We start from the raw sequence: 13731 nt of genomic DNA, 5'->3' as shown, positions 1-13731 counted from the left end.
ATTCCTCGGGATTCCAAGGACATTCCCTGGGCATTCTAGAACATTCTGGAATCCTGGAAACACCCACCAGGGGTTCTGGAAAATTCCAAGGCCCAAGAACGCACGACAGACTCTCCCAGAATTCCCTGGGAGCACTGACCGTTCCAGTGTCCACCAGGATGTTTGCACAACCTTCGGCCCCGCCAACTCCTCCCCCAGCCCTGGCAATAAATAGACGCCGGGTCCCCGCCGGCTCAGACGACGACGAAGACGATGGTGATGAAGATGACGGTGATGAAGGCTCTCCTCCTCGCCCTCACGGTGGGCGTGGCCTGTGCAGACGTCGACCCCGCCCAGGTATCATAAATTTGCATCATTAGTTCCAAGTATTAATTCTCGTCATGAATTCATATCATTACTTCGCATCACTAATTCGCATCACTACTTCGCGTTGTTTCTTCAGCCGTATCATTAATTCACGTCATTTCTTCACCTCCCCAGCTCTCCGGGCCCTGGCGCACCTCCGCCATGGCCTCTGACAACCTGGAAATGATCCTGAAGGATGGGCCACTCCAGATGCTGTTCCGCGAGATGGAGTGCAACGAGGAATGCAACGCCCTGAACGTCTTCTTCTACGTCAAGTGAGGGGCGGGGCCAGGGGAGACAAGCCGAGGCCAGAGACAGAGAGCCAGGGGGGAGCAATCGAGCCCAGAGAGCGGGGAAGACAGGCGCCGCCAAGCCCAATCGATCCCAGAGAGAGAGAGAGAGAGCAGGCCAGGGCGACCAGCCGAGCACAGAGAGAGAGCAGACAGGAGTAGTTGAGCCCAGAGTCAGAGAGCATGTGGGCTAGAGGGGAGTAATGGAGCTGAGAAAGAGCAGACAGGAGTAGTTGAGCCCAGAGTCAAAGAGCAAGCCAGGGGGGACCAGCCGAGCCCAGGGAGAGTGAGCAGACAGGGGTAGTTGAGCCCAGAGTCAGAGAGCATGTGGGCTAGAGGGGAGTAATGGAGCTGAGAGTGAGCAGACAGGACCAGCCGATCCCAGAGTCAAAGAGCAGGCCATGGTGGACCAGCCGAGCCCAGAGAGAGAAAGAGTAGACAGGAGCAGTTGAGCCCAGAGTCAGAGAACAGGTGGGCTAGAGGGGAGTAATGGAGCTGAGAGAGAGCAGACAGGACCAGCCGATCCCAGAGTCAAACAGCAGGCCATGGTGGACCAGGCGAGCCCAGAGGGAGAGCAGACAGGAGCAGTTGAGCCCACAGCGAGCGGCCATGTTCCCGGTCTCTCCTTCAGGAAGAACAAGGTATGCACCCCGCACACGGTTGTGGCCCAGAAGAACGCAGACGGCATCTACACCACTGACTGTGAGTACAGAGCATTTCGGAAAGTTCCAGACAATTCCAGATGACCCCAGGGAATGTCCGGTGTGTTCCAGAATGTTCGAGAATGTTCCCAGAAATGTTCCAGGATGCTGCAAATGTCCCAGGATGCTCCAGTTCCTCAATGTTCTAGAATGTTCCAGAATGCGCTAGAATGTCCCAGCATGCCCCGGCACATCCAGAACACCCACCTCTCTCCCTACAGTCGAAGGCCAGACCTCCTTCCAGTTCCGCGAATTGGATCCCGTTAGGCAAATCATCTTCATCAATAACATGGGGTCCAAAGGCAAGACCAGCCGCCTCAGCTTCCTTGTGGGTGAGCCCCCCTCACACACACATGTACACTGCCGGTGCCCGCTAGGGATACGCACCACCACCCGAGAGTCTGAGCCCGACTGTATACGGGGAAAGGGGGGCTGCATGGCCAGGCATATACAGTCGGTGCCCACTGGATAAAGCGAGTGTATACAGTCAGTGCCCACTAGACATGGTGGGCATATACAGTCGGTGCCCACTAACGCTAGCATATACAGTTGGCGCTCGCTAGATGGGGTGAGTGTATACAGTCACTAAAGCGAGTGTATGCAGTAGGCTCACACTAAAGCGAGCGTACTCAGTCGGCGCCCACTCGTGCCACAGTCAAATTGGGAATCATAAACGACGACCCGCCAGAGGACTACGCGAGGCTCACGGAGCAGAATGGGATCCCGCGGAAGTACATCCGGCGTGTGGCCGACACAGGTGAGGCTTCGGCGGCTTCCGGGCTGACTCGGCGCTGACTCGGCACTGACTCGGCTTTCCTCTCTCCAACAGACACCTGTCCACCCTGAGGACGCCTCCCTTGGAGAAGGTGCCAGAACGTTCTAGACCATTCCAGAACCGCCCCTCCTGCACAATGATTCCTCCCCTGATCGCCTCACCATCTCCTCCCACCTGCGAACGCGCTAGTATGCTCCGGAACATTCTAGAGCATTCTGGATTGATCCAAGATGGTCTGGATTGTTCCAGAATTTCTAGAAAGCTTCGGAACATTCTAGAATCGGCCGTCCCCGGCTTTCTCTGCTTCCTGTTCATGGAATAAACTCATCCCAGGCACAGTCCCAGTCGTTTATTTTAAACGATTTTTATTGTTCCGTCAAAAGACAGAGCGAGCTGGTGGAGGAACCCAGGGGCTACCTCCGGGTCTCCCTGCACTGTCAGTCACCGTTCACTGACAAGGGGGTGGGCTCTGTCATCTGGTGGCTGTCAATCAGCCCTGAGTGACACTGGGGGGGTTCTCCCCGACTCCACTGGCAGCCAGTCACACTCCACCAGGATCCCAGGGCCACATCCGGGTCCCCATGGCCACATCCGGGTCTCCAGGGCAATATCCGGCTCCCCAGGGCTCCACTCATGTCCGCAGTGACACATCCAGGTCCCCAGGGGCACATCCTGGTCCCCAGGGCCACATCCGGGTCTAAGTGCTCCATCCGGGTCTCTGGGCTCCATCTGGGTCCCTAGGGCTCCATCCGGGTCTCTGGGCTCCATCCGGGACTCCTGGCTCCATCCGAGTCTCTGGGCTCCATACAGGTCTCTGGGCTCCATCGGGGTCTCTGGTCTCCATCTGTATCTCTGGGCTCCATCTGGGTCCCTAAGGAAACATCCTGGTCCCTAAGGCTCCATCCGGGTCTCTGTGCTCCTTCAGGGTCACTAAGGCTACATCCGGGTCCTTAAGGTTCCTTCCGAGTCCTTAAGGCTCCATCCAGGTCTCTGGGCTCCATCCAGGTCTCTGGACCACACCCGGGTCTCTGAGCTCCATCCGGGTTTCGGGGCTCCAACCGTGTCCCTAAGGCTGCATCCAGTCTCTGGGCTCCATCCGAGTCTCTGGGCTCCACCCCGATCTCCAGGGCCACATCCAGGTCCCCAGGGCCACATCCGGGTCTCCAGGGCCACATCCGGTTCCCCAGGGCTCCATCCGGGTCTCCAGGGCCACACCAGGGTCTCCAGGGCCACATCCGGATCTCCAGGGCTCCCTCCAGGGCCATATCTGGGTCCCAGGGCTCCACCCAGGGTCTCTGGGCTCTCTCCAGGTCTCTGAGCTACATCCGGGTCCCTGAGGCTCCATCCTGGTCTCTGGGCTCCATCCTGGTCTCGGGGCTCTGCCCGAGTCTCTGGGCTCCATCTGGGTCCCTAAGGCTCCATCCGCATCCCTAAGGCTCCATGCGGGTCTCTGGGCTCCATCCAGGTCTTAAGGCTCCATCTGAGTCTCTGGGCTCCATCTGGGTCTTTGGGCTCCATCCAGGTCCCTAAGGATCGATCCGGGACTCCTGGCTCCATCCGAGTCTCTGGGCTCCATCCAGGTCTCTGGGCTCCATCCAGGTCTCTGGGCTCCATCCATATCTCTGGGCTCCATCTGGGTCCCTAAGGATCCATCCGGGACTCCTGGCTCCATCCGAGTCTCTGGGCTCCATCCAATTCCCTAAGACTCCATCCAAGTCCCTAAGGATCCATCCGGGTCTCTGGGCTCCATCCAGGTCTCTGGGCTCCATCCAAGTCTCTGGGCTCCATCCGGGTTCCTAAGGCTCCCTCCGGGTCCCTAAGGCTCCATCCAGTTCCCTAAGGCTCTTCCGAGACTCTGGGCTCCATCTGGGTCCATAAGGCTCCATCCGGGTCCATAAGGCTCCATCCGGGTCTTTGGGCTCAATGCGAGTCTCTGGGCTCCATCCGGGTCTCTGGGCTCCATCCATATCTCTGAGCTCCATCTGGGTCCCTAGGGCTCCATCCTGGTCTCTGGGCTCCATCCGGGTCTCTGGGCTCCATCCGGGTCCCCAAGGCTCCATCCGGATCTCTGGGCTCCATCTGGGTCTCTGGGCTCCACCTGGGTCTCTGGGCTCCATCTGGGTTCCTATGGCTCCATCCGGATCTCTGGGCTCCATCCGGGTCCCTAAGACTCCATCGGGGTCCCTAAGGCTCCATCCGGGTCTCTGGGCTCCATCCGAGTCCTTAAGGCTCTATCCGGTCTCTTGGCTCAATCCGAGTCTCTGGGCTCCATCCGGGTCTCTGAGCTCCATCCGGGTCTCCAGGGCCACATCGGGTCTCCCAGGGCTCCACATACGGGACCCAGGGCCACATCCGGTTCCCCAAGGGACATATCGGGGTCCCCAGGGCCACATCCAGGTGTCTCAGGCCATTACCGGTTCTCCAGGGCCACATCCGGGTCTAGGGCCACATCCAGGTCTTCAGGGCTCCATCCAGGTCTCCAGGAACATCTGGGTTTCCAGGGCCACATCAGCATGATCAGGGCCACATCCGGGTCTCTAGGGCTCTCTCCAGGGCCACATCCAGGTCTCCATCACTACATCCGGCTCTCTATGGCGCCATCCAGGTCTCCGGGGTCACATCCGGATCTCCAGGGCCACATACGGGCTCCCAGGGCCACATCCGGGTCCTTAGAGTCACATGGGGGTCTCCAGGGCCACACCCGGGTCTCTAGGGCCACATCTGGGTCTCCCAGGGCTCCATCCGGGTCCCCCAGGTCCACATCCGGGTTGCCAAGGCCACATCGGGGTCTCCCAGGGCTCCATCCAGGTCCACATCAGGTCCCCAGGGCCACATCCGGTTCTCCCGGGGCCACATTCGGGTCCCCACGTCCACACCCGGGTCCCAGGGCCACATCCAGGTCCCTAGGGCCATATCCGGGTCTCCAGGGCTCCATCCAGGTCTCTAAGGCTTTATCCAAGTCTCTGGGTTCCATCAGAGTCTCTGGGCTCCATCCGTATCTCTGAGCTCCATCCAGGTTCCTAAGACTCCATCCGGGTCTCTGGGCTCCATCCGAGCCCCTAATGCTCTATCTCACTCTCTGGGCTCCATCCAAGTCTCTGGGCTCCATCCGGATTCCTAAGGCTCCATCAGGTCTCTGAGCTCCATCTGGGTCCCTAAGGCTCCATCCGGATATCTGGGCTCCATCAGGTCTCTGGGCTCTATCAGGTCACTGGGCTCCAACCGGGTTCCTAAGGCTCCATCCAAGTCTCTGGGCTCCATCCAGGTCCCTAAGACTCCATCAAGGTCCCTAAGGCTCCATCCGGGTCTCTGGGCTCCATCCGTGTCTCCGTGCTCCATCCGGGTCCCTAATGCTCCATCGGGGTCCCTAAGGCTCCATCCGGGTCTCTGGGTTCCATCCGAGTCCCTAAGATTCCATCCGGGTCCCTAAGGCTCCATCCAGTCCCTAAGCCTCCATCCGGGTCTCTGGGCTCCATCCGGGTCTCTGGGCTCCATCCAAGTCTCTGGGCTCCATCCGAGCCGTAAGGCTCTATCTCACTCTCTGGACACCATCCGATTCTCTGGACTCCATAGGTATCTCGGCTCCATCCGGGTCTCTGGGCTCCATCCAAGTCTCTGGGCTCCATCTGGATCTCTGGGCTCCATCCAGGTTCCTAAGGCTCCATCCGGGTCTCTGGGCTCCATCCGGGTCTCTGGGCTCCATCCAGGTCTCTGGGCTCCATCCAAGTCTCTGGGCTCCATCCAGGTTCCTAAGGCTCCATCCAAGACTCTGGGCTCCATCTGGATCTCTGGGCTCCATCCAGGTTCCTAAGGCTCCATCCAGGTCTCTGGGCTCCATCCGAGTCTCTGGGCTCCATCCGGATCCCTAAGACTCCATCGGGGTCCCTAAGGCTCCATCCGGGTCTCTGGGCTCCATCCGGGTCTCTGGGCTCCATCCGGGTCTCTGGGCTCCATCCAGGTCTCTGGGCTCCATCAGGGTCCCTAAGGCTCCATCCGGGTCTCTGGGCTCCATCCTGGTCTCTGGGCTCCTTCTGGGTCCCTAATGCTCCATCGGGGTCCCTAAGGCTCCATCCGAGTCTCTGGGTTCCATCCGAGTCCCTAAGATTCCATCCGGGTCCCTAAGGCTCCATCCAGTCCCTAAGCCTCCATCCGGGTCTCTGGGCTCCATCCGGGTCTCTGGGCTCCATCCGAGGCATAAGGCTCTATCTCACTCTCTGGACACCATTCGAGTCTCTGGGCTCCATCCATATCTCTGGGCTCCATCTGGGTCTCTGGGCTCCATCCGAGCCATAAGGCTCTATCTCACTCTCTGGGCTCCATCATGTCTCTAGGCACCATCCGGGTCTCTGGGCTCCATCCAAGTCTCTGGGCTCCATCTGGATCTCTGGGCTCTATCCAGGTTCCTAAGGCTCCATCCAGGTCTCTGGGCTCCATCCGGGTCTCTGGGCTCCATCCAGGTCTCTGGGCTCCATCCGGGTCTCTGGGCTCCATCCAGGTCTCTGGGCTCCATCCGAGCCATAAGGCTCTATCTCACTTTCTGGACACCATTCGAGTCTCTGGGCTCCATCCATATCTCTGGGCTCCATCCGGGTCTCTGGGCTCCATCCGAGCCCCTAAGGCTCTATCTCACTCTCTGGGCTCCATCCATGTCTCTAGGCACCATCCGGATCTCTGGGCTCCATCCGAGTCTCTGGGTTCCATCCGAGTCTCTGGGCTCCATCCGGGTCTCTGGGCTCCATCCAAGTCTCTGGACTCCATCCGAGTCTCTGGGCTTCACCCAGGTTCCAGGGCCACATCCGGGTCTCCAGGGCCACATCCGGATGCTCAGGGCCACATCCAGGTCTCTAGGGTTCTCTCCATGGCCACATCCGGGTCTCCAGGGCACCATCCGGGTCTCCAGGGTCACTCTGGGTCTCCAGGGCCAAATACGGGATCCCAGGGCCACATCCGGGTCCCCAGAGTCACATGGGGCTCTCTAGGGCCACACCCGGGTCTCTAGGGCCACATCCAGGTCCCTAGGGCCACTTCCGTGCCTCCAGGTCCACATCCGGGTCTCCAGAGCCACATCCGGGTCTCCATTGCTACATCCGGGTCTTGCAGGGCTCCATCCGGGTCCCCCAGGTCCACATCCCAAGTCCACATCCAGGTCTCCCAGGGCTCCATCCAGGTCCACATAAGGTCTCCAGGGCCACATCTGGTTCTCCCAGGGCCACATCCGGGTTCCCAGGTCGACACCCGGGTCCCAGGGCCACATCCAGGTCCCTAGGGCCACATCCGGGTCTTCAGGGCTCACTCAAGGGCCACATCTTGGTCCCAGGGCTCCACCCAGGTCTCCAGGGCCACATCCGGGACTCCACGGCCACATCCGGGTCTCCAGGGCCACATCCTTGTCTCCAGGGCCACATCCGGGTCTCCCAGGGCTTCACCGGGTCCCCAGGTCACATCTGGGTCCCCAGGGCTACATCGGGGTCCTCAGGGCTCCTTTAGTGTCTCCAGGGCCACATCCGGGTCTCCTGGGCCACATCCGGATCTCAAGGGCTACATCGGGGTCTCCAGGGCCACATCTGGGTCTCCAGGGCCACATCCAGGTCTTCAGGGCTCCCTCCAGGGCCACTTCTGTGTCCCAAGGCTCCACCCGGTTCTCCAGGGGCACATCCGGGTCCCCAGGGCCACATCCAGGTCTCCCAGGGCTCCACTCGGTTCCCCAGGTCCACACCTGGGTCTCCAGTGCCCCATTGGGTCTTCAGGGCCACATCCAGGTCTCCAGGGCCACATCCGGGTCTCCAGGGCCACATCCGGGTCCCCAGGGCCACATCCGGGTCTCCAGGGACACATCCGGGTCCCCAGGGCCACATCTGGGTCTCCCAGGGCTCCACCTGGGTCCCCCAGGGCCACATCCAGGTCTCCCAGGGCTCCACCTGGGTCCCCAGGGCCACATCCGCGTCCCCAGGGCCCCACCCAGGTTTCCAGGGCCACACCCGGGTCTCCAGGTCCACACCCTGGTCTCCAGTGCCCCATTGGGTCCTCAGGGTCACATCCAGGTCTCCAGGGCCACATCCGGGTCCCCAGGGCCATATCCGGGTACCCAGGGCCACATCCCAGTGTCCAGAGCCACATCCAGGTCTCCCAGGGTCACATCAGGGTGTCTAGCGCCACATCCAGATCTCCAGGGCTACATCCAGGTCTCCAGGGCCACATCCGGATCTCCAGGGCCACATCCAGGTCTCCAGGGCGACATCTGGGTCTCATGGGCCACATCCGGGTCTGCAGAGCCACTTCCGGGTCTCCAGGGCCAATTCTGGGTCTCTAGGTCCACATCCGGGTTTCTAGGGACACATCTGGGTCTCCAGAGCTCCATGCAGGGCCCCACCCCGGTCTCCAGGGCCACATTGGGGTCTCCAGGGCCATATTGTGGTATCCCAGGGCCACATCCGGGTCTCCAGGGCCACAACCGGATTTCAAGGGCCACACCCAGGTCTTCAGGGCCACATCCAGGTCCGCAGGACCACATCCGTGTGCCCAGGGCCACATCCTGGTGTCTAGGGCCACATCTGAGTCTCCAGGGCCACATCCAGGTCCACAAGGCCAATTCCGGGTCTCCAGGGCCAATTCCGGGTCTCCAGGGCCACTTCTGGGTCTCTAGGGCCACATCTGGGTCTTTAGGGCCAAATCCGATTCTTTAGGGCTACATCCTGGTCTCCAGGCCTCATCCGAGCCTCCAGGGCTCCCTCCAGGGCCACATCCAGGTCCACAAGGCCAATTCCGGGTCCCCAGGGCCAATTCCCGGTCTCCAGGGCCACTTCTGGGTCTCTAGGGCCACATCTGGGTCTTTAGGGCCAAATCCGATTCTTTAGGGCTACATCCTGGTCTCCAGGCCTCATCCGAGCCTCCAGGGCTCCCTCCAGGGCCACATCTGTGTCCCAGGGCTCCACCCGAGTCTCCAGGGCCACATCCGGGTCTCTAGGGCCACATCTGTGTCTCCAGGGCTCCATTCGGGTCTTCAGGGCACATCCGGGTCTCTAGGGCCACATCCAGTTTCCAGGCGCATCCAGGTCTCCAAGGCTCCCTCCAGGGCCACATCTGTTTCTCAGGGCTCCACCTGGGTCTCCAGGGCCACATTCGGGTCTCCAGGGCCACATCCGGGTCCCCAGGGCCACATCTGTTTCCCCTGGACCACATCCGGGTTTCCAAGACCACATCTGGGACCCAGGGCTCCGTCAGGGTCTCCAGGGCCACATACGGGTCTCTAGGTCCACCTCCGGGTCTCCAGGACTCCTTCCAGGGCCCAACCTTGCCTCCAGGGCCACACCCGGGTCTCCAGGGCCATACCTAGATCCCCAAGGCCACATCCGTATCCCCAGGGCCACATCCGGGTATCCAGGGCGACATGCAGGTCTCCCAGGTTCATATCCAGGTGTCTAGGGCCACATCCAGGACTCCAGGGCCACATCCAGGTCCCCAGGGCCACATCTGGGTCTCCCAGGGACACATCCAGGTCCCCCAGGGCCACATCCAGGACTCCAGGGCCACATCCAGGTCCCCAGGGCCACATCTGGGTCTCCCAGGGACACATCCAGGTCCCCAGGGCCACATCCAGGTCTCCAAGGCTCCCTCCAGGGCCACATCTGTTTCTCAGGGCTCCACCTGGGTCTCCAGGGCCACATTCGGGTCTACAGGGCCACATCCGGGTCCCCAGGGCCACATCCAGGTCTCCAGGGACACATCCAGGTCTCCAGGGCCACATCCAGGTCTCCAAAGGGCACATCCAGGTCTCCAGGGCCACATCCAGGTCTCCAAGGGCCACATTCGGTCCCCAGAGTCACATCCATGTCCCTAGGGTACCATCCGGGTCTCCAGGGCCACACCCGGGTCTCCAGGGCCACTTCCGGCCCCAGGGCAATATCTGATTGTGTAGAGCCACATCAGGGATCCCAGGGTCACATCTGGGTGACTAGGGCCACATCTGGATCTCCAGGGCCGCATCCGGGTCTCTAGGGCACCATCCGGGTCTCCAGGACCACAGCCGGTTCTCTAGGGCTCCCTCCAGGTCCCCACCCATGTAACCAGGGCCACATCAGGGTCTCCAGGGCCACATCGGGGTCTCCAGGGCCCCACCCATGTCTCCAGGGCCACACCCGGATCTCCAGGGCCACATCCGGGTCTCTAGGGCTCCATCCGGGTCTCCAGGAACACATCTGGGTCTCTAGGGCCACATCCGAGTCACCAAGGCTCCCTCCAGGGCCCCACCCGGGTCTCCAGGGCCACATCCGGGTCCCCAGGGCCACATCCGGGTCTTTAGGGATCCCTACAGGGCCACATCCGGAACCCCAGGGCCACATCCGGATGTCTAGTGTCACATCCGGATCCCCAGGGCTCCATGCAGGTTTCCAGGGCCACATCTCAATCCCAGGGCTCCACCTGGGTCTCCAGGGCCAAATCCGGGTCTCCAGGGCCACATCCGGGTCTTTAGGGATCCCTACAGGGCCACATCCGGGACCCCAGGGCCACATCCGGGTCTCTAGGGCCACATCCGGGTCTCCTAGGGCTCCACCCGTGTTTCTAGGGACACATCCGGATCCCCAGGTCCACATCTGCGTCCCCAGGGCCACACCTGAGTCTCCAGGGCCACACCCGGGTCTCCAGTGCCCCATCGGGTCCTCAGGGCCACATCCGGGTCTCCAGGGCCACATCCAGGTCCCCAGGGCTCCTTCCGGGTCTCCAGGGCCACATCCCCGTCTCTAGGGCCACATCTGGGTCCCCAAGGCTGCATCCGGGTCTCCAGGGCTCCATCTGGGTGTCCAGGGCCACATCCAGGTCTCCATGGCAATATCCGAGTCTCCAGGGACACATCAATGTCTTAGGGCCATATCTGGTGCTTCAGGGCCACGTCCTGGTCTCCAGGGCCACATCCGGGTCTTCAGGGCGCCATCCAGGGCCACTTCTGTGTCCCAGGGCTCCAACCGGTTCTCCAGGGGCACATTTGTGTCTCCAGGGCCACAACCGGGTCCCCAGGGCCACATCCGCGTCCTCAGGGCCCCACCTGGGTCTCCAGGGCCACATCGGGGTCTCCAGTGTCCCATCAGGTCCCCAGGGCCACATCCGGGTCCCCTGGCCACAACCGAGTCCCCAGGGCTCCACCCGGGTCTCTAGGGACACATCCGGGTACCCAGGGCTCCTTCTGGGTCTCCAGGGCCACATCCCCATCTCTAGGGCCACATCAGGATCTCCAGGGCCACATCCGGATCTCCAGGGCCACATCCGGGTCTCCACGGTCATATCAGGTCCCCAGGGCTCCATCCAGGTTTCCAGGGCCACATCCTGGTCCCCATGTAAAAATCCGGGTCTCCAGGGCCACATCTGAATCCCAGGGCTACACCTGGGTCTCCAGGGCCACATCTGGGTCTCCAGGACCGCATCTGGGTTTCCCAGGGCCACATCCGAGTCTCCAGGGCCACACCCGGCTCCCCAGGGCTCCACCTGGCTCTCCACAGCCACATCCAGGGAGTCTCCAGGGCTCCCTCCAGCGCTAAAACTGGGTCCCAGGGCTCCATCCAAATCTCTGGTCTCCATCCAGGTCTCTGGGCTCCATCCGGGTCTCTGGGCTCCATCCTGATCCCTAAGGCTCCATCCGGGTCCGCAGGGCCACATCCGGGTCTCCAGGGCCACATCTGGGTATCCCAGGGCCACAATCAGGTCTCCAGGGCCACATACGGGTGTCCAGGGCCACATTCGGGTCTCCAGGGCCACATCCGGTTCCCCAGGGCTCCATCCGGGCCTCCAGGCCACATCCGGGTCCCCCAGGCCCACATCGTGGTGTCTAGGGCAACCTCCGGGTCTCCATGACCACATCTGGGTCTCCAGGGCTCCCTCCCGGGCCACATCTGCGTCCCAGGGCTCCACCCGGGTCCAGGGCTACATCCGGGTCCCCAGAGCCACCTCCAGGTCTCCATGGCCACACCCGGGTCTCCAGGACCACACCAGCGTCCAGGGCCACATCCGGATCTCCAGGGCTCCCTCCAGGGCCATATCTGGGTCCCAGGGCTCCACCCAGGGTCTCTGGGCCACATCCGAGTCCCCATAGCCACTTTCCGGTTCTCCAGGGCCACTTCCGGGTCCCCAGGGCCACCTCTGGGTCTTCAGGACCACATCCAGTTCTCTGGGCTCCATCCGAGTCTCAGGCCTCCATCCGGGTCTCTGGGCCACATCCGGGTCCCTAAGGTTCCATCCAGTCCCTAAGGCTCCATTCGGGTCTCTGGGCTCCATCCGGGTCCCTAAGGCTCCATCTGAGTCTATGGGCTCCATTCGAGTCTCTGGGCTCCATCTGGGTCTCTGGGCTTCATCCGGGTCTCTGGGCTCCATCCTGATCCCTAAGGCTCCATCCGGGTCCCTAAGGCTCCAACCGGGTCCGTAAGGCTCTATCCGGGTCCCTAAGGCACCATCTGGGTCTCTGGGCTCCATCCCGATCCCTAAGGCTCCATCCGGGTCCCTAAGGCTCCAACCGGGTCCGTAAGGCTCTATCCGGGTCCCTAAGGCACCATCCGGATCTCTGGGCTCCATCCAAGTCTCTGGGCTCCATCCGGGTCCCTAAGGCTCCATCTGAGTCTATGGGCTCCATTCGAGTCTCTGGGCTCCATCCGGGTCTCTGGGCTTCATCCGGGTCTCTGGGCTCCATCCTGATCCCTAAGCCTCCATCCGGGTCCCCAAGGCTCCAACCGGGTCCGTAAGGCTCTATCCGGGTCCCTAAGGCACCATCCGGGTCTCTGGGCTCCATCCAAGTCTCTGGGCTCCATCCGGGTCCCTAAGGCTCCATCCAGTCCCTAAGGCTCCATTCGGGTCTCTGGGCTCCATCCTGGTCCCTGGGCTCCATCTGGGTCTCTGGGCTCCATCCGGGTCACTGGACTCTATCTGTGTCTCTGGGCTCCATTCGAGTCTCTGGGCTCCATCCGGGTCCCTAAGGTTCCATCTGGGTCCCTAAGGTTCCATCCGGGTCTCTGGGCTCCATCTGGGTCCCTGATGCTCCATCCGAGTCTCTGGGCTCCATCCGGGTCCCTAAGGCTACATCCGGGTCTCTAGGGCCATATCCGAGTCTCCAGGGCCACATCCATTATCTCCAGGGCTCCCTCCAGGGCCACATCTGGGTCCCAGGGCTCCACCCGGGTCTCCAGGGCCACATAGGGGTCTCCAGGGCCACATCCGGGTCTCCAGAACCACATCCGGGTCTCCAGGGCTCCCTCCAGGGCCACATTCGGGTTTCAAGGGCTCTATCCGGGTTTCTAGGGCTCCACCCCTGTCTCCAGGGCAACATTCGTGTCTCCACACCACATCCGGATCCTCAGGGCCACATTCAGGTGTCCAGGGCTACATTCGGGTCTCTAGGGCTACATCAGGATCTCTAGGGTCACATCTGGGTCTCCAGGCCCACATTGGGGTCTCCAGGGCTCCATCCGAGTCCAGGGCCACATCCAGGTCTCCAGGGCCACATCCGGGTCTCCAGGGCTCCCTCCAAGGCTACATCTGGGTCCCAGGGCTCCACCCGGGTCCCAAGGGCCACATATGGGTCCCCAGGGCCACCAACAGGTCTCCGGGCTACATCGGGTTCTCTGGGCTCCATCCGGGTCAC

The 13731-nt window shown here is 61.9% G+C and overlaps 1 long non-coding RNA gene across 1 annotated transcript; it reads left to right on the top strand.

The window, feature by feature from the left end:
• The first annotated feature begins 888 nt into the window (after positions 1 to 888).
• On the top strand, positions 889 to 2449 carry LOC149119145 (uncharacterized). Its single transcript, XR_016228622.1, has 2 exons — positions 889 to 1668; positions 1992 to 2449. It is a non-coding gene; the product is annotated as an uncharacterized LOC149119145 (long non-coding RNA).
• The last annotated feature ends 11282 nt before the right edge of the window (positions 2450 to 13731 follow it).

This window comes from Oryctolagus cuniculus, chromosome Y, assembly GCF_051225735.1.
Source record: "Oryctolagus cuniculus isolate XC-2025 breed Fujian yellow rabbit chromosome Y, ASM5122573v1, whole genome shotgun sequence".
NCBI lineage: Eukaryota > Metazoa > Chordata > Mammalia > Lagomorpha > Leporidae > Oryctolagus > Oryctolagus cuniculus.
The sequence above is the reverse complement of the archived record's forward strand: the minus strand, read 5'-3'. Positions and strand labels throughout refer to the sequence as shown.